This window comes from Diceros bicornis, chromosome 21 (genome assembly GCF_020826845.1).
Source record: "Diceros bicornis minor isolate mBicDic1 chromosome 21, mDicBic1.mat.cur, whole genome shotgun sequence".
In the NCBI taxonomy this organism is placed as follows: domain Eukaryota; kingdom Metazoa; phylum Chordata; class Mammalia; order Perissodactyla; family Rhinocerotidae; genus Diceros; species Diceros bicornis.
Genome location: NC_080760.1, coordinates 2,415,634 through 2,442,397, shown reverse-complemented (window position 1 = coordinate 2,442,397; position 26,764 = coordinate 2,415,634).

Here is a 26,764-nt window from a genome sequence, read left to right as displayed (position 1 = left end):
GGGATGGGCTGCCCCTGGCCAGGTCTGAGGGAGCGACCCAGCTCGGGGCTGTCGGGGGCAGAGAGAGAACCCCCCTCCGCCCTTTCCCTTCAGGTTCTTAGGGCTGGCCAAATCCTTCCCAAGACAGCTTGTCTGGAGAAAATCAGACCCAGCTGAAGAACATGTGTCCATGGGGGAAACCCGGGAAACTGAGTCTCCCCACACAATAGCAGAGATTCTCATCTTGCATCCTCTCCTGAGCTAATGACCAAGGTGGATGTCCCGGGTGGGCCTGTGGAATGGGAGAGGGGAGGAAGTCTATTGTCATGCAGAGGGACATGGAAAGACTTGTCTGAAGCTTATCCCCTGCACTGGAGTCAGGTCGGGAAGGGAAGGCACAGAGGGGAGCAGGAAGCGGCCTCTCTGTGGTGGGGCTGGCTCCAGGGCAGGCGTGGGGGTGATGGCTGGAAGTGGGATGGCGCGTGAGTTGGCACCAGCCAGCGGTAGAGGCAGAGACTCAGAGGTCATGGATCTCTCTCTCTGTCTCTGTCTCTCTCTCTCTCCCTCAGGGAGCTGAGGAGAGTAAGGTGGCTCCCCCTACCCACCTCGCCTACCTCTCCATGGGCCCTTCTTTCTCTGGCCGCTCCAGGAGCCCTGCGGGCTTGGCTTCAACCCTCCACCCACAGCACAGGCCAAGGGCGCCTGCGCGACCGCCGGGGCCTAGGGCTGACCTAGGGGGTCCTCAGTGAATGCCCCGCCCTCCCTCCAGGCTCTGACACAGCTGCAGCTGTTCCTTTGCCTCCCTTCTGGACTCGGCTTCAGCTGTCTCCCTCCCCTCCCCCACTCCCACTCCCACTCAGCTTGCAGGCCGCTTCCCTGCCTTGAAAGCATTGCTGTGGCCCTGAGGGCCACAGACCTACTGGGCTTCAAGCTCAAGGCTCTGCCTGGGCCTGCTGCTTCGGCCAGGGGCTCATTTCTTCCTGGAAAGACAAAGCCATGGCCTCACCCCACGCCTGCACTTTGCCACGGCAGGCAGCCCAGGTGTAGGAAAGGCTCTGTGGAGTCAGAAGTGCCGAGACAGGCAGATGGCACCAGAGGGTTTGGGGGCCAGGGCGTAACTGGGCTAGCCCCTCCTCCCGGAAGTCGGGGAGGCCCGGCCTTCCTAGTGCCCAGGCCACGGCTCCGGGGAGAAATCCGCCATGGAGGGCACGCGGGAGGCCCTCTGCCTGAGGTGGCAGGTGTCACGCCAGGGCCACTGCAAGCCTGGCTCGGCTTGCCTGCTTTCTCCAAAGGAGGCTGGCCGACCAGCCGAACCTGGCACCTGGGCCAGCCCCTTCCAAGGGGACGAGTTCCAGAGGATAGAGCCCTGGGGGCGGCTGCCAAGTCTCCTGGGGCGTGTGCTGGGCCCCCGTCAGAGGAGGAAGCAGCCTGGTAAACGGTGTGCCAGGCCTGAGATCTGGAGGCCTCCCACAGCCGGGTCCCTGTCCTGCCCAGGCCCCCCGAGGGAGGACGATGGTCGGGCAGTGGCGAGCGTGGTGGGGCTGGCGCCGAGCCTGCCCTTGGATGCCCCGGGGAAGGGCGCCGGGGGATGGGCTGCCCCTGGCCAGGTCTGAGGGAGCGACCCAGCTCGGGGCTGTCGGGGGCAGAGAGAGAACCCCCCTCCGCCCTTTCCCTTCAGGTTCTTAGGGCTGGCCAAATCCTTCCCAAGACAGCTTGTCTGGAGAAAATCAGACCCAGCTGAAGAACATGTGTCCATGGGGGAAACCCGGGAAACTGAGTCTCCCCACACAATAGCAGAGATTCTCATCTTGCATCCTCTCCTGAGCTAATGACCAAGGTGGATGTCCCGGGTGGGCCTGTGGAATGGGAGAGGGGAGGAAGTCTATTGTCATGCAGAGGGACATGGAAAGACTTGTCTGAAGCTTATCCCCTGCACTGGAGTCAGGTCGGGAAGGGAAGGCACAGAGGGGAGCAGGAAGCGGCCACTCTGTGGTGGGGCTGGCTCCGGGGCAGGCGTGGGGGTGAGGGCTGGAAGTGGGATGGCGCCTGAGTTGGCACCAGCCAGCGGTAGAGGCAGAGACTCAGAGGTCATGGATCTCTCTCTCTGTCTCTGTCTCTCTCTCTCTCCCTCAGGGAGCTGAGGAGAGTAAGGTGGCTCCCCCTACCCACCTCGCCTACCTCTCCAAGGGCCCTTCTTTCTCTGGCCGCTCCGGGAGCCCTGCGGGCTTGGCTTCAACCCCCCACCCACCGCACAGGCCAAGGGCGCCTGCGCGACCGCCAGGGCCTAGGGCTGACCTCTGGGGTCCTCAGTGAATGCCCCGCCCTCCCTCCAGGCTCTGACCCAGCTGCAGCTGTTCCTTTGCCGCCCTTCTGGACTGGGCTTCAGCTGTCTCCCTCCCCTCCCCCACTCCCACTCAGCTTGCAGGCCGCTTCCCTGCCTTGAAAGCATTGCTCTGGCCCTGAGGGCCACAGACCTACTGGGCTTCAAGCTCAAGGCTCTGCCTGGGCCTGCTGCTTCGGCCAGGGGCTCATTTCTTCCTGGAAAGACAAAGCCATGGCCTCACCCCAAGCCTGCACTTTGACACGGCAGGCAGCCCAGGTGTAGGAAAGGCTCTGTGGAGTCAGAAGTGCCGAGACAGGCAGATGGCACCAGAGGGTTTGGGGGCCAGGGCGTAACTGGGCTAGCCCCTCCTCCCGGAAGTCGGGGAGGCCCGGCCTTCCTAGTGCCCAGGCCACGGCTCCGGGGAGAAATCCGCCATGGAGGGCACGCGGGAGGCCCTCTGCCTGAGGTGGCAGGTGTCACGCCAGGGCCACTGCAAGCCTGGCTCGGCTTGCCTGCTTTCTCCAAAGGAGGCTGGCCGACCAGCCGAACCTGGCACCTGGGCCAGCCCCTTCCAAGGGGACGAGTTCCAGAGGATAGAGCCCTGGGGGCGGCTGCCAAGTCTCCTGGGGCGTGTGCTGGGCCCCCGTCAGAGGAGGAAGCAGCCTGGTAAACGGTGTGCCAGGCCTGAGATCTGGAGGCCTCCCACAGCCGGGTCCCTGTCCTGCCCAGGCCCCCCGAGGGAGGACGATGGTCGGGCAGTGGCGAGCGTGGTGGGGCTGGCGCCGAGCCTGCCCTTGGATGCCCCGGGGAAGGGCGCCGGGGGATGGGCTGCCCCTGGCCAGGTCTGAGGGAGCGACCCAGCTCGGGGCTGTCGGGGGCAGAGAGAGAACCCCCCTCCGCCCTTTCCCTTCAGGTTCTTAGGGCTGGCCAAATCCTTCCCAAGACAGCTTGTCTGGAGAAAATCAGACCCAGCTGAAGAACATGTGTCCATGGGGGAAACCCGGGAAACTGAGTCTCCCCACACAATAGCAGAGATTCTCATCTTGCATCCTCTCCTGAGCTAATGACCAAGGTGGATATCCCGGGTGGGCCTGTGGAATGGGAGAGGGGAGGAAGTCTATTGTCATGCAGAGGGACATGGAAAGACTTGTCTGAAGCTTATCCCCTGCACTGGAGTCAGGTCGGGAAGGGAAGGCACAGAGGGGAGCAGGAAGCGGCCTCTCTGTGGTGGGGCTGGCTCTGGGGCAGGCGTGGGGGTGAGGGCTGGAAGTGGGATGGCGCGTGAGTTGGCACCAGCCAGCGGTAGAGGCAGAGACTCAGAGGTCATGGATCTCTCTCTCTGTCTCTGTCTCTCTCTCTCTCCCTCAGGGAGCTGAGGAGAGTAAGGTGGCTCCCCCTACCCACCTCGCCTACCTCTCCAAGGGCCCTTCTTTCTCTGGCCGCTCCGGGAGCCCTGCGGGCTTGGCTTCAACCCCCCACCCACCGCACAGGCCAAGGGCGCCTGCGCGACCGCCAGGGCCTAGGGCTGACCTCTGGGGTCCTCAGTGAATGCCCCGCCCTCCCTCCAGGCTCTGACCCAGCTGCAGCTGTTCCTTTGCTGCCCTTCTGGAGTCGGCTTCAGCTGTCTCCCTCCCCTCCCCCACTCCCACTCAGCTTGCAGGCCGCTTCCCTGCCTTGAAAGCATTGCTCTGGCCCTGAGGGCCACAGACCTACTGGGCTTCAAGCTCAAGGCTCTGCCTGGGCCTGCTGCTTCGGCCAGGGGCTCATTTCTTCCTGGAAAGACAAAGCCATGGCCTCACCCCAAGCCTGCACTTTGACACGGCAGGCAGCCCAGGTGTAGGAAAGGCTCTGTGGAGTCAGAAGTGCCGAGACAGGCAGATGGCACCAGAGGGTTTGGGGGCCAGGGCGTAACTGGGCTAGCCCCTCCTCCCGGAAGTCGGGGAGGCCCGGCCTTCCTAGTGCCCAGGCCACGGCTCCGGGGAGAAATCCGCCATGGAGGGCACGCGGGAGGCCCTCTGCCTGAGGTGGCAGGTGTCACGCCAGGGCCACTGCAAGCCTGGCTCGGCTTGCCTGCTTTCTCCAAAGGAGGCTGGCCGACCAGCCGAACCTGGCACCTGGGCCAGCCCCTTCCAAGGGGACGAGTTCCAGAGGATAGAGCCCTGGGGGCGGCTGCCAAGTCTCCTGGGGCGTGTGCTGGGCCCCCGTCAGAGGAGGAAGCAGCCTGGTAAACGGTGTGCCAGGCCTGAGATCTGGAGGCCTCCCACAGCCGGGTCCCTGTCCTGCCCAGGCCCCCCGAGGGAGGACGATGGTCGGGCAGTGGCGAGCGTGGTGGGGCTGGCGCCGAGCCTGCCCTTGGATGCCCCGGGGAAGGGCGCCGGGGGATGGGCTGCCCCTGGCCAGGTCTGAGGGAGCGACCCAGCTCGGGGCTGTCGGGGGCAGAGAGAGAACCCCCCTCCGCCCTTTCCCTTCAGGTTCTTAGGGCTGGCCAAATCCTTCCCAAGACAGCTTGTCTGGAGAAAATCAGACCCAGCTGAAGAACATGTGTCCATGGAGGAAACGCGGGAAACTGAGTCTCCCCACACAATAGCAGAGATTCTCATCTTGCATCCTCTCCTGAGCTAATGACCAAGGTGGATGTCCCGGGTGGGCCTGTGGAATGGGAGAGGGGAGGAAGTCTATTGTCATGCAGAGGGACATGGAAAGACTTGTCTGAAGCTTATCCCCTGCACTGGAGTCAGGTCGGGAAGGGAAGGCACAGAGGGGAGCAGGAAGCGGCCTCTCTGTGGTGGGGCTGGCTCTGGGGCAGGCGTGGGGGTGAGGGCTGGAAGTGGGATGGCGCGTGAGTTGGCACCAGCCAGCGGTAGAGGCCGAGACTCAGAGGTCATGGATCTCTCTCTCTGTCTCTGTCTCTCTCTCTCTCCCTCAGGGAGCTGAGGAGAGTAAGGTGGCTCCCCCTACCCACCTCGCCTACCTCTCCAAGGGCCCTTCTTTCTCTGGCCGCTCCGGGAGCCCTGCGGGCTTGGCTTCAACCCCCCACCCACCGCACAGGCCAAGGGCGCCTGCGCGACCGCCAGGGCCTAGGGCTGACCTCTGGGGTCCTCAGTGAATGCCCCGCCCTCCCTCCAGGCTCTGACCCAGCTGCAGCTGTTCCTTTGCCGCCCTTCTGGAGTCGGCTTCAGCTGTCTCCCTCCCCTCCCCCACTCCCACTCAGCTTGCAGGCCGCTTCCCTGCCTTGAAAGCATTGCTCTGGCCCTGAGGGCCACAGACCTACTGGGCTTCAAGCTCAAGGCTCTGCCTGGGCCTGCTGCTTCGGCCAGGGGCTCATTTCTTCCTGGAAAGACAAAGCCATGGCCTCACCCCAAGCCTGCACTTTGACACGGCAGGCAGCCCAGGTGTAGGAAAGGCTCTGTGGAGTCAGAAGTGCCGAGACAGGCAGATGGCACCAGAGGGTTTGGGGGCCAGGGCGTAACTGGGCTAGCCCCTCCTCCCGGAAGTCGGGGAGGCCCGGCCTTCCTAGTGCCCAGGCCACGGCTCCGGGGAGAAATCCGCCATGGAGGGCACGCGGGAGGCCCTCTGCCTGAGGTGGCAGGTGTCACGCCAGGGCCACTGCAAGCCTGGCTCGGCTTGCCTGCTTTCTCCAAAGGAGGCTGGCCGACCAGCCGAACCTGGCACCTGGGCCAGCCCCTTCCAAGGGGACGAGTTCCAGAGGATAGAGCCCTGGGGGCGGCTGCCAAGTCTCCTGGGGCGTGTGCTGGGCCCCCGTCAGAGGAGGAAGCAGCCTGGTAAACGGTGTGCCAGGCCTGAGATCTGGAGGCCTCCCACAGCCGGGTCCCTGTCCTGCCCAGGCCCCCCGAGGGAGGACGATGGTCGGGCAGTGGCGAGCGTGGTGGGGCTGGCGCCGAGCCTGCCCTTGGATGCCCCGGGGAAGGGCGCCGGGGGATGGGCTGCCCCTGGCCAGGTCTGAGGGAGCGACCCAGCTCGGGGCTGTCGGGGGCAGAGAGAGAACCCCCCTCCGCCCTTTCCCTTCAGGTTCTTAGGGCTGGCCAAATCCTTCCCAAGACAGCTTGTCTGGAGAAAATCAGACCCAGCTGAAGAACATGTGTCCATGGGGGAAACACGGGAAACTGAGTCTCCCCACACAATAGCAGAGATTCTCATCTTGCATCCTCTCCTGAGCTAATGACCAAGGTGGATGTCCCGGGTGGGCCTGTGGAATGGGAGAGGGGAGGAAGTCTATTGTCATGCAGAGGGACATGGAAAGACTTGTCTGAAGCTTATCCCCTGCACTGGAGTCAGGTCCAGAAGGGAAGGCACAGAGGGGAGCAGGAAGCGGCCTCTCTGTGGTGGGGCTGGCTCCGGGGCAGGCGTGGGGGGTGATGGCTGGAAGTGGGATGGCGCGTGAGTTGGCACCAGCCAGCGGTAGAGGCCGAGACTCAGAGGTCATGGATCTCTCTCTCTGTCTCTGTCTCTCTCTCTCTCCCTCAGGGAGCTGAGGAGAGTAAGGTGGCTCCCCCTACCCACCTCGCCTACCTCTCCAAGGGCCCTTCTTTCTCTTGCCGCTCCGGGAGCCCTGCGGGCTTGGCTTCAACTCTCCACCCACAGCACAGGCCAAGGGCGCCTGCGCGAGCGCCGGGGCCTAGGGCTGACCTTGGGGGTCCTCAGTGAATGCCCCGCCCTCCCTCCAGGCTCTGACACAGCTGCAGCTGTTCCTTTGCCGCCCTTCTGGACTCGGCTTCAGCTGTCTCCCTCCCCTCCCCCACTCCCACTCAGCTTGCAGGCCGCTTCCCTGACTTGAAAGCATTGCTCTGGCCCTGAGGGCCACAGACCTACTGGGCTTCAAGCTCAAGGCTCTGCCTGGGCCTGCTGCTTCGGCCAGGGGCTCATTTCTTCCTGGAAAGACAAAGCCATGGCCTCACCCCACGCCTGCACTTTGCCACGGCAGGCAGCCCAGGTGTAGGAAAGGCTCTGTGGAGTCAGAAGTGCCGAGACAGGCAGATGGCACCAGAGGGTTTGGGGGCCAGGGCGTAACTGGGCTAGCCCCTCCTCCCGGAAGTCGGGGAGGCCCGGCCTTCCTAGTGCCCAGGCCACGGCTCCGGGGAGAAATCCGCCATGGAGGGCACGCGGGAGGCCCTCTGCCTGAGGTGGCAGGTGTCACGCCAGGGCCACTGCAAGCCTGGCTCGACTTGCCCGCTTTCTCCAAAGGAGGCTGGCCGACCAGCCGAACCTGGCACCTGGGCCAGCCCCTTCCAAGGGGACGAGTTCCAGAGGATAGAGCCCTGGGGGCGGCTGCCAAGTCTCCTGGGGCGTGTGCTGGGCCCCCGTCAGAGGAGGAAGCAGCCTGGTAAACGGTGTGCCAGGCCTGAGATCTGGAGGCCTCCCACAGCCGGGTCCCTGTCCTGCCCAGGCCCCCCGAGGGAGGACGATGGTCTGGCAGTGGCGAGCGTGGTGGGGCTGGCGCCGAGCCTGCCCTTGGATGCCCCGGGGAAGGGCGCCGGGGGATGGGCTGCCCCTGGCCAGGTCTGAGGGAGCGACCGAGCTCGGGGCTGTCGGGGGCAGAGAGAGAACCCCCCTCCGCCCTTTCCCTTCAGGTTCTTAGGGCTGGCCAAATCCTTCCCAAGACAGCTTGTCTGGAGAAAATCAGACCCAGCTGAAGAACATGTGTCCATGGGGGAAACCCGGGAAACTGAGTCTCCCCACACAATAGCAGAGATTCTCATCTTGCATCCTCTCCTGAGCTAATGACCAAGGTGGATGTCCCGGGTGGGCCTGTGGAATGGGAGAGGGGAGGAAGTCTATTGTCATGCAGAGGGACATGGAAAGACTTGTCTGAAGCTTATCCCCTGCACTGGAGTCAGGTCGGGAAGGGAAGGCACAGAGGGGAGCAGGAAGCGGCCTCTCTGTGGTGGGGCTGTCTCCGGGGCAGGCGTGGGGGTGATGGCTGGAAGTGGGATGGCGCGTGAGTTGGCACCAGCCAGCGGTAGAGGCAGAGACTCAGAGGTCATGGATCTCTCTCTCTGTCTCTGTCTCTCTCTCTCTCCCTCAGGGAGCTGAGGAGAGTAAGGTGGCTCCCCCTACCCACCTCGCCTACCTCTCCAAGGGCCTTTCTTTCTCTGGCCGCTCCGGGAGTCCTGCGGGCTTGGCTTCAACCCCCCACCCACCGCACAGGCCAAGGGCGCCTGCGCGACCGCCAGGGCATAGGGCTGACCTCGGGGGTCCTCAGTGAATGCCCCGCCCTCCCTCCAGGCTCTGACCCAGCTGCAGCTGTTCCTTTGCCGCCCTTCTGGACTCGGCTTCAGCTGTCTCCCTCCCCTCCCCCACTCCCACTCAGCTTGCAGGCCGCTTCCCTGCCGTGAAAGCATTGCTGTGGCCCTGAGGGCCACAGACCTACTGGGCTTCAAGCTCAAGGCTCTGCCTGGGCCTGCTGCTTCGGCCAGGGGCTCATTTCTTCCTGGAAAGACAAAGCCATGGCCTCACCCCACGCCTGCACTTTGCCACGGCAGGCATCCCAGGTGTAGGAAAGGCTCTGTGGAGTCAGAAGTGCCGAGACAGGCAGATGGCACCAGAGGGTTTGGGGGCCAGGGCGTAACTGGGCTAGCCCCTCCTCCCGGAAGTCGGGGAGGCCCGGCCTTCCTAGTGCCCAGGCCACGGCTCCGGGGAGAAATCCGCCATGGAGGGCACGCGGGAGGCCCTCTGCCTGAGGTGGCAGGTGTCACGCCAGGGCCACTGCAAGCCTGGCTCGGCTTGCCTGCTTTCTCCAAAGGAGGCTGGCCGACCAGCCGAACCTGGCACCTGGGCCAGCCCCTTCCAAGGGGACGAGTTCCAGAGGATAGAGCCCTGGGGGCGGCTGCCAAGTCTCCTGGGGCGTGTGCTGGGCCCCCGTCAGAGGAGGAAGCAGCCTGGTAAACGGTGTGCCAGGCCTGAGATCTGGAGGCCTCCCACAGCCGGGTCCCTGTCCTGCCCAGGCCCCCCGAGGGAGGACGATGGTCGGGCAGTGGCGAGCGTGGTGGGGCTGGCGCCGAGCCTGCCCTTGGATGCCCCGGGGAAGGGCGCCGGGGGATGGGCTGCCCCTGGCCAGGTCTGAGGGAGCGACCCAGCTCGGGGCTGTCGGGGGCAGAGAGAGAACCCCCCTCCGCCCTTTCCCTTCAGGTTCTTAGGGCTGGCCAAATCCTTCCCAAGACAGCTTGTCTGGAGAAAATCAGACCCAGCTGAAGAACATGTGTCCATGGAGGAAACGCGGGAAACTGAGTCTCCCCACACAATAGCAGAGATTCTCATCTTGCATCCTCTCCTGAGCTAATGACCAAGGTGGATATCCCGGGTGGGCCTGTGGAATGGGAGAGGGGAGGAAGTCTATTGTCATGCAGAGGGACATGGAAAGACTTGTCTGAAGCTTATCCCCTGCACTGGAGTCAGGTCGGGAAGGGAAGGCACAGAGGGGAGCAGGAAGCGGCCTCTCTGTGGTGGGGCTGGCTCTGGGGCAGGCGTGGGGGTGAGGGCTGGAAGTGGGATGGCGCGTGAGTTGGCACCAGCCAGCGGTAGAGGCCGAGACTCAGAGGTCATGGATCTCTCTCTCTGTCTCTGTCTCTCTCTCTCTCCCTCAGGGAGCTGAGGAGAGTAAGGTGGCTCCCCCTACCCACCTCGCCTACCTCTCCAAGGGCCCTTCTTTCTCTGGCCGCTCCGGGAGCCCTGCGGGCTTGGCTTCAACCCCCCACCCACCGCACAGGCCAAGGGCGCCTGCGCGACCGCCAGGGCCTAGGGCTGACCTCTGGGGTCCTCAGTGAATGCCCCGCCCTCCCTCCAGGCTCTGACCCAGCTGCAGCTGTTCCTTTGCCGCCCTTCTGGAGTCGGCTTCAGCTGTCTCCCTCCCCTCCCCCACTCCCACTCAGCTTGCAGGCCGCTTCCCTGCCTTGAAAGCATTGCTCTGGCCCTGAGGGCCACAGACCTACTGGGCTTCAAGCTCAAGGCTCTGCCTGGGCCTGCTGCTTCGGCCAGGGGCTCATTTCTTCCTGGAAAGACAAAGCCATGGCCTCACCCCAAGCCTGCACTTTGACACGGCAGGCAGCCCAGGTGTAGGAAAGGCTCTGTGGAGTCAGAAGTGCCGAGACAGGCAGATGGCACCAGAGGGTTTGGGGGCCAGGGCGTAACTGGGCTAGCCCCTCCTCCCGGAAGTCGGGGAGGCCCGGCCTTCCTAGTGCCCAGGCCACGGCTCCGGGGAGAAATCCGCCATGGAGGGCACGCGGGAGGCCCTCTGCCTGAGGTGGCAGGTGTCACGCCAGGGCCACTGCAAGCCTGGCTCGGCTTGCCTGCTTTCTCCAAAGGAGGCTGGCCGACCAGCCGAACCTGGCACCTGGGCCAGCCCCTTCCAAGGGGACGAGTTCCAGAGGATAGAGCCCTGGGGGCGGCTGCCAAGTCTCCTGGGGCGTGTGCTGGGCCCCCGTCAGAGGAGGAAGCAGCCTGGTAAACGGTGTGCCAGGCCTGAGATCTGGAGGCCTCCCACAGCCGGGTCCCTGTCCTGCCCAGGCCCCCCGAGGGAGGACGATGGTCGGGCAGTGGCGAGCGTGGTGGGGCTGGCGCCGAGCCTGCCCTTGGATGCCCCGGGGAAGGGCGCCGGGGGATGGGCTGCCCCTGGCCAGGTCTGAGGGAGCGACCCAGCTCGGGGCTGTCGGGGGCAGAGAGAGAACCCCCCTCCGCCCTTTCCCTTCAGGTTCTTAGGGCTGGCCAAATCCTTCCCAAGACAGCTTGTCTGGAGAAAATCAGACCCAGCTGAAGAACATGTGTCCATGGGGGAAACACGGGAAACTGAGTCTCCCCACACAATAGCAGAGATTCTCATCTTGCATCCTCTCCTGAGCTAATGACCAAGGTGGATGTCCCGGGTGGGCCTGTGGAATGGGAGAGGGGAGGAAGTCTATTGTCATGCAGAGGGACATGGAAAGACTTGTCTGAAGCTTATCCCCTGCACTGGAGTCAGGTCCAGAAGGGAAGGCACAGAGGGGAGCAGGAAGCGGCCTCTCTGTGGTGGGGCTGGCTCCGGGGCAGGCGTGGGGGTGATGGCTGGAAGTGGGATGGCGCGTGAGTTGGCACCAGCCAGCGGTAGAGGCCGAGACTCAGAGGTCATGGATCTCTCTCTCTGTCTCTGTCTCTCTCTCTCTCCCTCAGGGAGCTGAGGAGAGTAAGGTGGCTCCCCCTACCCACCTCGCCTACCTCTCCAAGGGCCCTTCTTTCTCTTGCCGCTCCGGGAGCCCTGCGGGCTTGGCTTCAACTCTCCACCCACAGCACAGGCCAAGGGCGCCTGCGCGAGCGCCGGGGCCTAGGGCTGACCTTGGGGGTCCTCAGTGAATGCCCCGCCCTCCCTCCAGGCTCTGACACAGCTGCAGCTGTTCCTTTGCCGCCCTTCTGGACTCGGCTTCAGCTGTCTCCCTCCCCTCCCCCACTCCCACTCAGCTTGCAGGCCGCTTCCCTGACTTGAAAGCATTGCTCTGGCCCTGAGGGCCACAGACCTACTGGGCTTCAAGCTCAAGGCTCTGCCTGGGCCTGCTGCTTCGGCCAGGGGCTCATTTCTTCCTGGAAAGACAAAGCCATGGCCTCACCCCACGCCTGCACTTTGCCACGGCAGGCAGCCCAGGTGTAGGAAAGGCTCTGTGGAGTCAGAAGTGCCGAGACAGGCAGATGGCACCAGAGGGTTTGGGGGCCAGGGCGTAACTGGGCTAGCCCCTCCTCCCGGAAGTCGGGGAGGCCCGGCCTTCCTAGTGCCCAGGCCACGGCTCCGGGGAGAAATCCGCCATGGAGGGCACGCGGGAGGCCCTCTGCCTGAGGTGGCAGGTGTCACGCCAGGGCCACTGCAAGCCTGGCTCGACTTGCCCGCTTTCTCCAAAGGAGGCTGGCCGACCAGCCGAACCTGGCACCTGGGCCAGCCCCTTCCAAGGGGACGAGTTCCAGAGGATAGAGCCCTGGGGGCGGCTGCCAAGTCTCCTGGGGCGTGTGCTGGGCCCCCGTCAGAGGAGGAAGCAGCCTGGTAAACGGTGTGCCAGGCCTGAGATCTGGAGGCCTCCCACAGCCGGGTCCCTGTCCTGCCCAGGCCCCCCGAGGGAGGACGATGGTCTGGCAGTGGCGAGCGTGGTGGGGCTGGCGCCGAGCCTGCCCTTGGATGCCCCGGGGAAGGGCGCCGGGGGATGGGCTGCCCCTGGCCAGGTCTGAGGGAGCGACCGAGCTCGGGGCTGTCGGGGGCAGAGAGAGAACCCCCCTCCGCCCTTTCCCTTCAGGTTCTTAGGGCTGGCCAAATCCTTCCCAAGACAGCTTGTCTGGAGAAAATCAGACCCAGCTGAAGAACATGTGTCCATGGGGGAAACCCGGGAAACTGAGTCTCCCCACACAATAGCAGAGATTCTCATCTTGCATCCTCTCCTGAGCTAATGACCAAGGTGGATGTCCCGGGTGGGCCTGTGGAATGGGAGAGGGGAGGAAGTCTATTGTCATGCAGAGGGACATGGAAAGACTTGTCTGAAGCTTATCCCCTGCACTGGAGTCAGGTCGGGAAGGGAAGGCACAGAGGGGAGCAGGAAGCGGCCTCTCTGTGGTGGGGCTGTCTCCGGGGCAGGCGTGGGGGTGATGGCTGGAAGTGGGATGGCGCGTGAGTTGGCACCAGCCAGCGGTAGAGGCAGAGACTCAGAGGTCATGGATCTCTCTCTCTGTCTCTGTCTCTCTCTCTCTCCCTCAGGGAGCTGAGGAGAGTAAGGTGGCTCCCCCTACCCACCTCGCCTACCTCTCCAAGGGCCTTTCTTTCTCTGGCCGCTCCGGGAGTCCTGCGGGCTTGGCTTCAACCCCCCACCCACCGCACAGGCCAAGGGCGCCTGCGCGACCGCCAGGGCATAGGGCTGACCTCGGGGGTCCTCAGTGAATGCCCCGCCCTCCCTCCAGGCTCTGACCCAGCTGCAGCTGTTCCTTTGCCGCCCTTCTGGACTCGGCTTCAGCTGTCTCCCTCCCCTCCCCCACTCCCACTCAGCTTGCAGGCCGCTTCCCTGCCGTGAAAGCATTGCTGTGGCCCTGAGGGCCACAGACCTACTGGGCTTCAAGCTCAAGGCTCTGCCTGGGCCTGCTGCTTCGGCCAGGGGCTCATTTCTTCCTGGAAAGACAAAGCCATGGCCTCACCCCACGCCTGCACTTTGCCACGGCAGGCAGCCCAGGTGTAGGAAAGGCTCTGTGGAGTCAGAAGTGCCGAGACAGGCAGATGGCACCAGAGGGTTTGGGGGCCAGGGCGTAACTGGGCTAGCCCCTCCTCCCGGAAGTCGGGGAGGCCCGGCCTTCCTAGTGCCCAGGCCACGGCTCCGGGGAGAAATCCGCCATGGAGGGCACGCGGGAGGCCCTCTGCCTGAGGTGGCAGGTGTCACGCCAGGGCCACTGCAAGCCTGGCTCGGCTTGCCTGCTTTCTCCAAAGGAGGCTGGCCGACCAGCCGAACCTGGCACCTGGGCCAGCCCCTTCCAAGGGGACGAGTTCCAGAGGATAGAGCCCTGGGGGCGGCTGCCAAGTCTCCTGGGGCGTGTGCTGGGCCCCCGTCAGAGGAGGAAGCAGCCTGGTAAACGGTGTGCCAGGCCTGAGATCTGGAGGCCTCCCACAGCCGGGTCCCTGTCCTGCCCAGGCCCCCCGAGGGAGGACGATGGTCGGGCAGTGGCGAGCGTGGTGGGGCTGGCGCCGCGCCTGCCCTTGGATGCCCCGGGGAAGGGCGCCGGGGGATGGGCTGCCCCTGGCCAGGTCTGAGGGAGCGACCCAGCTCGGGGCTGTCGGGGGCAGAGAGAGAACCCCCCTCCGCCCTTTCCCTTCAGGTTCTTAGGGCTGGCCAAATCCTTCCCAAGACAGCTTGTCTGGAGAAAATCAGACCCAGCTGAAGAACATGTGTCCATGGGGGAAACCCGGGAAACTGAGTCTCCCCACACAATAGCAGAGATTCTCATCTTGCATCCTCTCCTGAGCTAATGACCAAGGTGGATGTCCGGGGTGGGCCTGTGGAATGGGAGAGGGGAGGAAGTCTATTGTCATGCAGAGGGACATGGAAAGACTTGTCTGAAGCTTATCCCCTGCACTGGAGTCAGGTCGGGAAGGGAAGGCACAGAGGGGAGCAGGAAGCCGCCTCTCTGTGGTGGGGCTGGCTCTGGGGCAGGCGTGGGGGTGATGGCTGGAAGTGGGATGGCGCGTGAGTTGGCACCAGCCAGCGGTAGAGGCAGAGACTCAGAGGTCATGGATCTCTCTCTCTGTCTCTGTCTCTCTCTCTCTCCCTCAGGGAGCTGAGGAGAGTAAGGTGGCTCCCCCTACCCACCTCGCCTACCTCTCCAAGGGCCCTTCTTTCTCTGGCCGCTCCGGGAGCCCTGCGGGCTTGGCTTCAACCCCCCACCCACCGCACAGGCCAAGGGCGCCTGCGCGACCGCCAGGGCCTAGGGCTGACCTCGGGGGTCCTAAGTGAATGCCCCGCCCTCCCTCCAGGCTCTGACCCAGCTGCAGCTGTTCCTTTGCCGCCCTTCTGGACTGGGCTTCAGCTGTCTCCCTCCCCTCCCCCACTCCCACTCAGCTTGCAGGCCGCTTCCCTGCCTTGAAAGCATTGCTCTGGCCCTGAGGGCCACAGACCTACTGGGCTTCAAGCTCAAGGCTCTGCCTGGGCCTGCTGCTTCGGCCAGGGGCTCATTTCTTCCTGGAAAGACAAAGCCATGGCCTCACCCCACGCCTGCACTTTGCCACGGCAGGCAGCCCAGGTGTAGGAAAGGCTCTGTGGAGTCAGAAGTGCCGAGACAGGCAGATGGCACCAGAGGGTTTGGGGGCCAGGGCGTAACTGGGCTAGCCCCTCCTCCCGGAAGTCGGGGAGGCCCGGCCTTCCTAGTGCCCAGGCCACGGCTCCGGGGAGAAATCCGCCATGGAGGGCACGTGGGAGGCCCTCTGCCTGAGGTGGCAGGTGTCACGCCAGGGCCACTGCAAGCCTGGCTCGACTTGCCCGCTTTCTCCAAAGGAGGCTGGCCGACCAGCCGAACCTGGCACCTGGGCCAGCCCCTTCCAAGGGGACGAGTTCCAGAGGATAGAGCCCTGGGGGCGGCTGCCAAGTCTCCTGGGGCGTGTGCTGGGCCCCCGTCAGAGGAGGAAGCAGCCTGGTAAACGGTGTGCCAGGCCTGAGATCTGGAGGCCTCCCACAGCCGGGTCCCTGTCCTGCCCAGGCCCCCCGAGGGAGGACGATGGTCGGGCAGTGGCGAGCGTGGTGGGGCTGGCGCCGAGCCTGCCCTTGGATGCCCCGGGGAAGGGCGCCGGGGGATGGGCTGCCCCTGGCCAGGTCTGAGGGAGCGACCCAGCTCGGGGCTGTCGGGGGCAGAGAGAGAACCCCCCTCCGCCCTTTCCCTTCAGGTTCTTAGGGCTGGCCAAATCCTTCCCAAGACAGCTTGTCTGGAGAAAATCAGACCCAGCTGAAGAACATGTGTCCATGGGGGAAACCCGGGAAACTGAGTCTCCCCACACAATAGCAGAGATTCTCATCTTGCATCCTCTCCTGAGCTAATGACCAAGGTGGATGTCCCGGGTGGGCCTGTGGAATGGGAGAGGGGAGGAAGTCTATTGTCATGCAGAGGGACATGGAAAGACTTGTCTGAAGCTTATCCCCTGCACTGGAGTCAGGTCGGGAAGGGAAGGCACAGAGGGGAGCAGGAAGCGGCCTCTCTGTGGTGGGGCTGGCTCCGGGGCAGGCGTGGGGGTGATGGCTGGAAGTGGGATGGCGCGTGAGTTGGCACCAGCCAGCGGTAGAGGCCGAGACTCAGAGGTCATGGATCTCTCTCTCTGTCTCTGTCTCTCTCTCTCTCCCTCAGGGAGCTGAGGAGAGTAAGGTGGCTCCCCCTACCCACCTCGCCTACCTCTCCAAGGGCCTTTCTTTCTCTGGCCGCTCCGGGAGCCCTGCGGGCTTGGCTTCAACCCCCCACCCACCGCACAGGCCAAGGGCGCCTGCGCGACCGCCAGGGCATAGGGCTGACCTCTGGGGTCCTCAGTGAATGCCCCGCCCTCCCTCCAGGCTCTGACCCAGCTGCAGCTGTTCCTTTGCCGCCCTTCTGGACTCGGCTTCAGCTGTCTCCCTCCCCTCCCCCACTCCCACTCAGCTTGCAGGCCGCTTCCCTGCCGTGAAAGCATTGCTGTGGCCCTGAGGGCCACAGACCTACTGGGCTTCAAGCTCAAGGCTCTGCCTGGGCCTGCTGCTTCGGCCAGGGGCTCATTTCTTCCTGGAAAGACAAAGCCATGGCCTCACCCCACGCCTGCACTTTGCCACGGCAGGCAGCCCAGGTGTAGGAAAGGCTCTGTGGAGTCAGAAGTGCCGAGACAGGCAGATGGCACCAGAGGGTTTGGGGGCCAGGGCGTAACTGGGCTAGCCCCTCCTCCCGGAAGTCGGGGAGGCCCGGCCTTCCTAGTGCCCAGGCCACGGCTCCGGGGAGAAATCCGCCATGGAGGGCACGCGGGAGGCCCTCTGCCTGAGGTGGCAGGTGTCACGCCAGGGCCACTGCAAGCCTGGCTCGGCTTGCCTGCTTTCTCCAAAGGAGGCTGGCCGACCAGCCGAACCTGGCACCTGGGCCAGCCCCTTCCAAGGGGACGAGTTCCAGAGGATAGAGCCCTGGGGGCGGCTGCCAAGTCTCCTGGGGCGTGTGCTGGGCCCCCGTCAGAGGAGGAAGCAGCCTGGTAAACGGTGTGCCAGGCCTGAGATCTGGAGGCCTCCCACAGCCGGGTCCCTGTCCTGCCCAGGCCCCCCGAGGGAGGACGATGGTCGGGCAGTGGCGAGCGTGGTGGGGCTGGCGCCGAGCCTGCCCTTGGATGCCCCGGGGAAGGGCGCCGGGGGATGGGCTGCCCCTGGCCAGGTCTGAGGGAGCGACCCAGCTCGGGGCTGTCGGGGGCAGAGAGAGAACCCCCCTCCGCCCTTTCCCTTCAGGTTCTTAGGGCTGGCCAAATCCTTCCCAAGACAGCTTGTCTGGAGAAAATCAGACCCAGCTGAAGAACATGTGTCCATGGGGGAAACCCGGGAAACTGAGTCTCCCCACACAATAGCAGAGATTCTCATCTTGCATCCTCTCCTGAGCTAATGACCAAGGTGGATGTCCCGGGTGGGCCTGTGGAATGGGAGAGGGGAGGAAGTCTATTGTCATGCAGAGGGACATGGAAAGACTTGTCTGAAGCTTATCCCCTGCACTGGAGTCAGGTCGGGAAGGGAAGGCACAGAGGGGAGCAGGAAGCGGCCTCTCTGTGGTGGGGCTGGCTCCGGGGCAGGCGTGGGGGTGATGGCTGGAAGTGGGATGGCGCGTGAGTTGGCACCAGCCAGCGGTAGAGGCCGAGACTCAGAGGTCATGGATCTCTCTCTCTGTCTCTGTCTCTCTCTCTCTCCCTCAGGGAGCTGAGGAGAGTAAGGTGGCTCCCCCTACCCACCTCGCCTACCTCTCCAAGGGCCCTTCTTTCTCTGGCCACTCCAGGAGCCCTGTGGGCTTGGCTTCAACCCCCCACCCACCGCACAGGCCAAGGGCGCCTGCGCGACCTCCAGGGCCTAGGGTTGACCTCGGGGGTCCTCAGTGAATGCCCCGCCCTCCCTCCAGGCTCTGACCCAGCTGCAGCTGTTCCTTTGCCGCCCTTCTGGACTGGGCTTCAGCTGTCTCCCTCCCCTCCCCCACTCCCACTCAGCTTGCAGGCCGCTTCCCTGCCTTGAAAGCATTGCTGTGGCCCTGAGGGCCACAGACCTACTGGGCTTCAAGCTCAAGGCTCTGCCTGGGCCTGCTGCTTCGGCCAGGGGCTCATTTCTTCCTGGAAAGACAAAGCCATGGCCTCACCCCACGCCTGCACTTTGCCACGGCAGGCAGCCCAGGTGTAGGAAAGGCTCTGTGGAGTCAGAAGTGCCGAGACAGGCAGATGGCACCAGAGGGTTTGGGGGCCAGGGCGTAACTGGGCTAGCCCCTCCTCCCGGAAGTCGGGGAGGCCCGGCCTTCCTAGTGCCCAGGCCACGGCTCCGGGGAGAAATCCGCCATGGAGGGCACGCGGGAGGCCCTCTGCCTGAGGTGGCAGGTGTCACGCCAGGGCCACTGCAAGCCTGGCTCGGCTTGCCTGCTTTCTCCAAAGGAGGCTGGCCGACCAGCCGAACCTGGCACCTGGGCCAGCCCCTTCCAAGGGGACGAGTTCCAGAGGATAGAGCCCTGGGGGCGGCTGCCAAGTCTCCTGGGGCGTGTGCTGGGCCCCCGTCAGAGGAGGAAGCAGCCTGGTAAACGGTGTGCCAGGCCTGAGATCTGGAGGCCTCCCACAGCCGGGTCCCTGTCCTGCCCAGGCCCCCCGAGGGAGGACGATGGTCGGGCAGTGGCGAGCGTGGTGGGGCTGGCGCCGAGCCTGCCCTTGGATGCCCCGGGGAAGGGCGCCGGGGGATGGGCTGCCCCTGGCCAGGTCTGAGGGAGCGACCCAGCTCGGGGCTGTCGGGGGCAGAGAGAGAACCCCCCTCCGCCCTTTCCCTTCAGGTTCTTAGGGCTGGCCAAATCCTTCCCAAGACAGCTTGTCTGGAGAAAATCAGACCCAGCTGAAGAACATGTGTCCATGGGGGAAACCCGGGAAACTGAGTCTCCCCACACAATAGCAGAGATTCTCATCTTGCATCCTCTCCTGAGCTAATGACCAAGGTGGATGTCCCGGGTGGGCCTGTGGAATGGGAGAGGGGAGGAAGTCTATTGTCATGCAGAGGGACATGGAAAGACTTGTCTGAAGCTTATCCCCTGCACTGGAGTCAGGTCGGGAAGGGAAGGCACAGAGGGGAGCAGGAAGCGGCCTCTCTGTGGTGGGGCTGGCTCCGGGGCAGGCGTGGGGGTGATGGCTGGAAGTGGGATGGCGCGTGAGTTGGCACCAGCCAGCGGTAGAGGCAGAGACTCAGAGGTCATGGATCTCTCTCTCTGTCTCTGTCTCTCTCTCTCTCCCTCAGGGAGCTGAGGAGAGTAAGGTGGCTCCCCCTACCCACCTCGCCTACCTCTCCAAGGGCCCTTCTTTCTCTGGCCGCTCCGGGAGCCCTGCGGGCTTGGCTTCAACCCCCCACCCGCCGCACAGGCCAAGGGCGCCTGCGCGACCTCCAGGGCCTAGGGCTGACCTCGGGGGTCCTAAGTGAATGCCCCGCCCTCCCTCCAGGCTCTGACCCAGCTGCAGCTGTTCCTTTGCCGCCCTTCTGGACTCGGCTTCAGCTGTCTCCCTCCCCTCCCCCACTCCCACTCAGCTTACAGGCCGCTTCCCTGCCTTGAAAGCATTGCTCTGGCCCTGAGGGCCACAGACCTACTGGGCTTCAAGCTCAAGGCTCTGCCTGGGCCTGCTGCTTCGGCCAGGGGCTCATTTCTTCCTGGAAAGACAAAGCCATGGCCTCACCCCACGCCTGCACTTTGCCACGGCAGGCAGCCCAGGTGTAGGAAAGGCTCTGTGGAGTCAGAAGTGCCGAGACAGGCAGATGGCACCAGAGGGTTTGGGGGCCAGGGCGTAACTGGGCTAGCCCCTCCTCCCGGAAGTCGGGGAGGCCCGGCCTTCCTAGTGCCCAGGCCACGGCTCCGGGGAGAAATCCGCCATGGAGGGCACGCGGGAGGCCCTCTGCCTGAGGTGGCAGGTGTCACGCCAGGGCCACTGCAAGCCTGGCTCGACTTGCCCGCTTTCTCCAAAGGAGGCTGGCCGACCAGCCGAACCTGGCACCTGGGCCAGCCCCTTCCAAGGGGACGAGTTCCAGAGGATAGAGCCCTGGGGGCGGCTGCCAAGTCTCCTGGGGCGTGTGCTGGGCCCCCGTCAGAGGAGGAAGCAGCCTGGTAAACGGTGTGCCAGGCCTGAGATCTGGAGGCCTCCCACAGCCGGGTCCCTGTCCTGCCCAGGCCCCCCGAGGGAGGACGATGGTCGGGCAGTGGCGAGCGTGGTGGGGGCTGGCGCCGAGCCTGCCCTTGGATGCCCCGGGGAAGGGCCCCGGGGGATGGGCTGCCCCTGGCCAGGTCTGAGGGAGCGACCCAGCTCGGGGCTGTCGGGGGCAGAGAGAGAACCCCCCTCCGCCCTTTCCCTTCAGGTTCTTAGGGCTGGCCAAATCCTTCCCAAGACAGCTTGTCTGGAGAAAATCAGACCCAGCTGAAGAACATGTGTCCATGGGGGAAACCCGGGAAACTGAGTCTCCCCACACAATAGCAGAGATTCTCATCTTGCATCCTCTCCTGAGCTAATGACCAAGGTGGATGTCCCGGGTGGGCCTGTGGAATGGGAGAGGGGAGGAAGTCTATTGTCATGCAGAGGGACATGGAAAGACTTGTCTGAAGCTTATCCCCTGCACTGGAGTCAGGTCGGGAAGGGAAGGCACAGAGGGGAGCAGGAAGCGGCCTCTCTGTGGTGGGGCTGGCTCCTGGGCAGGCGTGGGGGTGATGGCTGGAATTGGGATGGCGCGTGAGTTGGCACCAGCCAGCGGTAGAGGCAGAGACTCAGAGGTCATGGATCTCTCTCTCTGTCTCTGTCTCTCTCTCTCTCCCTCAGGGAGCTGAGGAGAGTAAGGTGGCTCCCCCTACCCACCTCGCCTACCTCTCCAAGGGCCTTTCTTTCTCTGGCCGCTCCAGGAGCCCTGCGGGCTTGGCTTCAACCCCCCACCCACCGCACAGGCCAAGGGCGCCTGCGCGACCGCCAGGGCCTAGGGCTGACCTCGGGGGTCCTCAGTGAATGCCCCGCCCTCCCTCCAGGCTCTGACCCAGCTGCAGCTGTTCCTTTGCCGCCCTTCTGGACTGGGCTTCAGCTGTCTCCCTCCCCTCCCCCACTCCCACTCAGCTTGCAGGCCGCTTCCCTGCCTTGAAAGCATTGCTGTGGCCCTGAGGGCCACAGACCTACTGGGCTTCAAGCTCAAGGCTCTGCCTGGGCCTGCTGCTTCGGCCAGGGGCTCATTTCTTCCTGGAAAGACAAAGCCATGGCCTCACCCCACGCCTGCACTTTGCCACGGCAGGCAGCCCAGGTGTAGGAAAGGCTCTGTGGAGTCAGAAGTGCCGAGACAGGCAGATGGCACCAGAGGGTTTGGGGGCCAGGGCGTAACTGGGCTAGCCCCTCCTCCCGGAAGTCGGGGAGGCCCGGCCTTCCTAGTGCCCAGGCCACGGCTCCGGGGAGAAATCCGAAATGGAGGGCACGCGGGAGGCCCTCTGCCTGAGGTGGCAGGTGTCACGCCAGGGCCACTGCAAGCCTGGCTCGGCTTGCCTGCTTTCTCCAAAGGAGGCTGGCCGACCAGCCGAACCTGGCACCTGGGCCAGCCCCTTCCAAGGGGACGAGTTCCAGAGGATAGAGCCCTGGGGGCGGCTGCCAAGTCTCCTGGGGCGTGTGCTGGGCCCCCGTCAGAGGAGGAAGCAGCCTGGTAAACGGTGTGCCAGGCCTGAGATCTGGAGGCCTCCCACAGCCGGGTCCCTGTCCTGCCCAGGCCCCCCGAGGGAGGACGATGGTCGGGCAGTGGCGAGCGTGGTGGGGCTGGCGCCGAGCCTGCCCTTGGATGCCCCGGGGAAGGGCGCCGGGGGATGGGCTGCCCCTGGCCAGGTCTGAGGGAGCGACCCAGCTCCGGGCTGTCGGGGGCAGAGAGAGAACCCCCCTCCGCCCTTTCCCTTCAGGTTCTTAGGGCTGGCCAAATCCTTCCCAAGACAGCTTGTCTGGAGAAAATCAGACCCAGCTGAAGAACATGTGTCCATGGGGGAAACCCGGGAAACTGAGTCTCCCCACACAATAGCAGAGATTCTCATCTTGCATCCTCTCCTGAGCTAATGACCAAGGTGGATGTCCCGGGTGGGCCTGTGGAATGGGAGAGGGGAGGAAGTCTATTGTCATGCAGAGGGACATGGAAAGACTTGTCTGAAGCTTATCCCCTGCACTGGAGTCAGGTCGGGAAGGGAAGGCACAGAGGGGAGCAGGAAGCGGCCTCTCTGTGGTGGGGCTGGCTCTGGGGCAGGCGTGGGGGTGATGGCTGGAAGAGGGATGGCGCGTGAGTTGGCACCAGCCAGCGGTAGAGGCAGAGACTCAGAGGTCATGGATCTCTCTCTCTGTCTCTGTCTCTCTCTCTCTCCCTCAGGGAGCTGAGGAGAGTAAGGTGGCTCCCCCTACCCACCTCGCCTACCTCTCCATGGGCCCTTCTTTCTCTGGCCGCTCCGGGAGCCCTGCGGACTTGGCTTCAACCCTCCACCCACAGCACAGGCAAAGGGCGCCTGCGCGACCGCCGGGGCCTAGGGCTGACCTCGGGGGTCCTCAGTGAATGCCCCGCCCTCCCTCCAGGCTCTGACCCAGCTGCAGCTGTTCCTTTGCCGCCCTTCTGGACTGGGCTTCAGCTGTCTCCCTCCCCTCCCCCACTCCCACTCAGCCTGCAGGCCGCTTCCCTGCCTTGAAAGCATTGCTGTGGCCCTGAGGGCCACAGACCTACTGGGCTTCAAGCTCAAGGCTCTGCCTGGGCCTGCTGCTTCGGCCAGGGGCTCATTTCTTCCTGGAAAGACAAAGCCATGGCCTCACCCCACGCCTGCACTTTGCCACGGCAGGCAGCCCAGGTGTAGGAAAGGCTCTGTGGAGTCAGAAGTGCCGAGACAGGCAGATGGCACCAGAGGGTTTGGGGGCCAGGGCGTAACTGGGCTAGCCCCTCCTCCCGGAAGTCGGGGAGGCCCGGCCTTCCTAGTGCCCAGGCCACGGCTCCGGGGAGAAATCCGCCATGGAGGGCACGCGGGAGGCCCTCTGCCTGAGGTGGCAGGTGTCACGCCAGGGCCACTGCAAGCCTGGCTCGGCTTGCCTGCTTTCTCCAAAGGAGGCTGGCCGACCAGCCGAACCTGGCACCTGGGCCAGCCCCTTCCAAGGGGACGAGTTCCAGAGGATAGAGCCCTGGGGGCGGCTGCCAAGTCTCCTGGGGCGTGTGCTGGGCCCCCGTCAGAGGAGGAAGCAGCCTGGTAAACGGTGTGCCAGGCCTGAGATCTGGAGGCCTCCCACAGCCGGGTCCCTGTCCTGCCCAGGCCCCCCGAGGGAGGACGATGGTCGGGCAGTGGCGAGCGTGGTGGGGCTGGCGCCGAGCCTGCCCTTGGATGCCCCGGGGAAGGGCGCCGGGGGATGGGCTGCCCCTGGCCAGGTCTGAGGGAGCGACCCAGCTCGGGGCTGTCGGGGGCAGAGAGAGAACCCCCCTCCGCCCTTTCCCTTCAGGTTCTTAGGGCTGGCCAAATCCTTCCCAAGACAGCTTGTCTGGAGAAAATCAGACCCAGCTGAAGAACATGTGTCCATGGGGGAAACCCGGGAAACTGAGTCTCCCCACACAATAGCAGAGATTCTCATCTTGCATCCTCTCCTGAGCTAATGACCAAGGTGGATGTCCCGGGTGGGCCTGTGGAATGGGAGAGGGGAGGAAGTCTATTGTCATGCAGAGGGACATGGAAAGACTTGTCTGAAGCTTATCCCCTGCACTGGAGTCAGGTCGGGAAGGGAAGGCACAGAGGGGAGCAGGAAGCGGCCTCTCTGTGGTGGGGCTGGCTCCGGGGCAGGCGTGGGGGTGATGGCTGGAAGTGGGATGGCGCGTGAGTTGGCACCAGCCAGCAGTAGAGGCAGAGACTCAGAGGTCATGGATCTCTCTCTCTGTCTCTGTCTCTCTCTCTCTCCCTCAGGGAGCTGAGGAGAGTAAGGTGGCTCCCCCTACCCACCTCGCCTACCTCTCCAAGGGCCCTTCTTTCTCTGGCCACTCCGGGAGCCCTGCGGGCTTGGCTTCAACCCCCCACCCACCGCACAGGCCAAGGGCGCCTGCGCGACCGCCAGGGCCTAGGGCTGACCTCGGGGGTCCTCAGTGAATGCCCCGCCCTCCCTCCAGGCTCTGACCCAGCTGCAGCTGTTCCTTTGCCGCCCTTCTGGACTGGGCTTCAGCTGTCTCCCTCCCCTCCCCCACTCCCACTCAGCTTGCAGGCCGCTTTCCTGCCTTGAAAGCATTGCTCTGGCCCTGAGGGCCACAGACCTACTGGGCTTCAAGCTCAAGGCTCTGCCTGGGCCTGCTGCTTCGGCCAGGGGCTCATTTCTTCCTGGAAAGACAAAGCCATGGCCTCACCCCACGCCTGCACTTTGCCACGGCAGGCAGCCCAGGTGTAGGAAAGGCTCTGTGGAGTCAGAAGTGCCGAGACAGGCAGATGGCACCAGAGGGTTTGGGGGCCAGGGCGTAACTGGGCTAGCCCCTCCTCCCGGAAGTCGGGGAGGCCCGGCCTTCCTAGTGCCCAGGCCACGGCTCCGGGGAGAAATCCGCCATGGAGGGCACGCGGGAGGCCCTCTGCCTGAGGTGGCAGGTGTCACGCCAGGGCCACTGCAAGCCTGGCTCGGCTTGCCTGCTTTCTCCAAAGGAGGCTGGCCGACCAGCCGAACCTGGCACCTGGGCCAGCCCCTTCCAAGGGGACGAGTTCCAGAGGATAGAGCCCTGGGGGCGGCTGCCAAGTCTCCTGGGGCGTGTGCTGGGCCCCCGTCAGAGGAGGAAGCAGCCTGGTAAACGGTGTGCCAGGCCTGAGATCTGGAGGCCTCCCACAGCCGGGTCCCTGTCCTGCCCAGGCCCCCCGAGGGAGGACGATGGTCGGGCAGTGGCGAGCGTGGTGGGGCTGGCGCCGAGCCTGCCCTTGGATGCCCCGGGGAAGGGCGCCGGGGGATGGGCTGCCCCTGGCCAGGTCTGAGGGAGCGACCCAGCTCGGGGCTGTCGGGGGCAGAGAGAGAACCCCCCTCCGCCCTTTCCCTTCAGGTTCTTAGGGCTGGCCAAATCCTTCCCAAGACAGCTTGTCTGGAGAAAATCAGACCCAGCTGAAGAACATGTGTCCATGGGGGAAACCCGGGAAACTGAGTCTCCCCACACAATAGCAGAGATTCTCATCTTGCATCCTCTCCTGAGCTAATGACCAAGGTGGATGTCCCAGGTGGGCCTGTGGTGGGAGAGGGGAGGAAGTCTATTGTCATGCAGAGGGACATGGAAAGACTTGTCTGAAGCTTATACCCTGCACTGGAGTCAGGTCGGGAAGGGAAGGCACAGAGGGGAGCATGAAGCAGCCTCTCTGTGGTGGGGCTGGCTCCGGGGCAGGCGTGGGGGTGATGGCTGGAAGTGGGATGGCGCGTGAGTTGGCACCAGCCAGCGGTAGAGGCCAAGACTCAGAGGTCATGGATCTCTCTCTCTGTCCTCTGTCTCTCTCTCTCTCCCTCAGGGAGCTGAGGAGAGTAAGGTGGCTCCCCCTACCCTCCTCGCCTACCTCTCCAAGGGCCCTTCTTTCTCTGGCCACTCCGGGAGCCCTGCGGGCTTGGCTTCAACCCCCCACCCACCGCACAGGCCAAGGGCGCCTGCGCGACCGCCAGGGCCTAGGGCTGACCTCGGGGGTCCTCAGTGAATGCCCCGCCCTCCCTCCAGGCTCTGACCCAGCTGCAGCTGTTCCTTTGCCGCCCTTCTGGACTGGGCTTCAGCTGTCTCCCTCCCCTCCCCAACTCCCACTCAGCCTTGCAGGCCGCTTCCCTGCCTTGAAAGCATTGCTGTGGCCCTGAGGGCCACAGACCTACTGGGCTTCAAGCTCAAGGCTCTGCCTGGGCCTGCTGCTTCGGCCAGGGGCTCATTTCTTCCTGGAAAGACAAAGCCATGGCCTCACCCCACGCCTGCACTTTGCCACGGCAGGCAGCCCAGGTGTAGGAAAGGCTCTGTGGAGTCAGAAGTGCCGAGACAGGCAGATGGCACCAGAGGGTTTGGGGGCCAGGGCGTAACTGGGCTAGCCCCTCCTCCCGGAAGTCGGGGAGGCCCGGCCTTCCTAGTGCCCAGGCCACGGCTCCGGGGAGAAATCTGCCATGGAGGGCACGCGGGAGGCCCTCTGCCTGAGGTGGCAGGTGTCACGCCAGGGCCACTGCAAGCCTGGCTCGGCTTGCCTGCTTTCTCCAAAGGAGGCTGGCCGACCAGCCGAACCTGGCACCTGGGCCAGCCCCTTCCAAGGGGACGATGTTCCAGAGGATAGAGGCCCTGGGGGCGGCTGCCAAGTCTCCTGGGGCGTGTGCTGGGCCCCCGTCAGAGGAGGAAGCAGCCTGGTAAACGGTGTGCCAGGCCTGAGATCTGGAGGCCTCCCACAGCCGGGTCCCTGTCCTGCCCAGGCCCCCCGAGGGAGGACGATGGTCGGGCAGTGGCGAGCGTGGTGGGGCTGGCGCCGAGCCTGCCCTTGGATGCCCCGGGGAAGGGCGCCGGGGGATGGGCTGCCCCTGGCCAGGTCTGAGGGAGCGACCCAGCTCGGGGCTGTCGGGGGCAGAGAGAGAACCCCCTCCGCCCTTTCCCTTCAGGTTCTTAGGGCTGGCCAAATCCTTCCCAAGACAGCTTGTCTGGAGAAAATCAGAACCAGCTGAAGAACATGTGTCCATGGGGGAAACCCGGGAAACTGAGTCTCCCCACACAATAGCAGAGATTCTCATCTTGCATCCTCTCCTGAGCTAATGACCAAGGTGGATGTCCCGGGTGG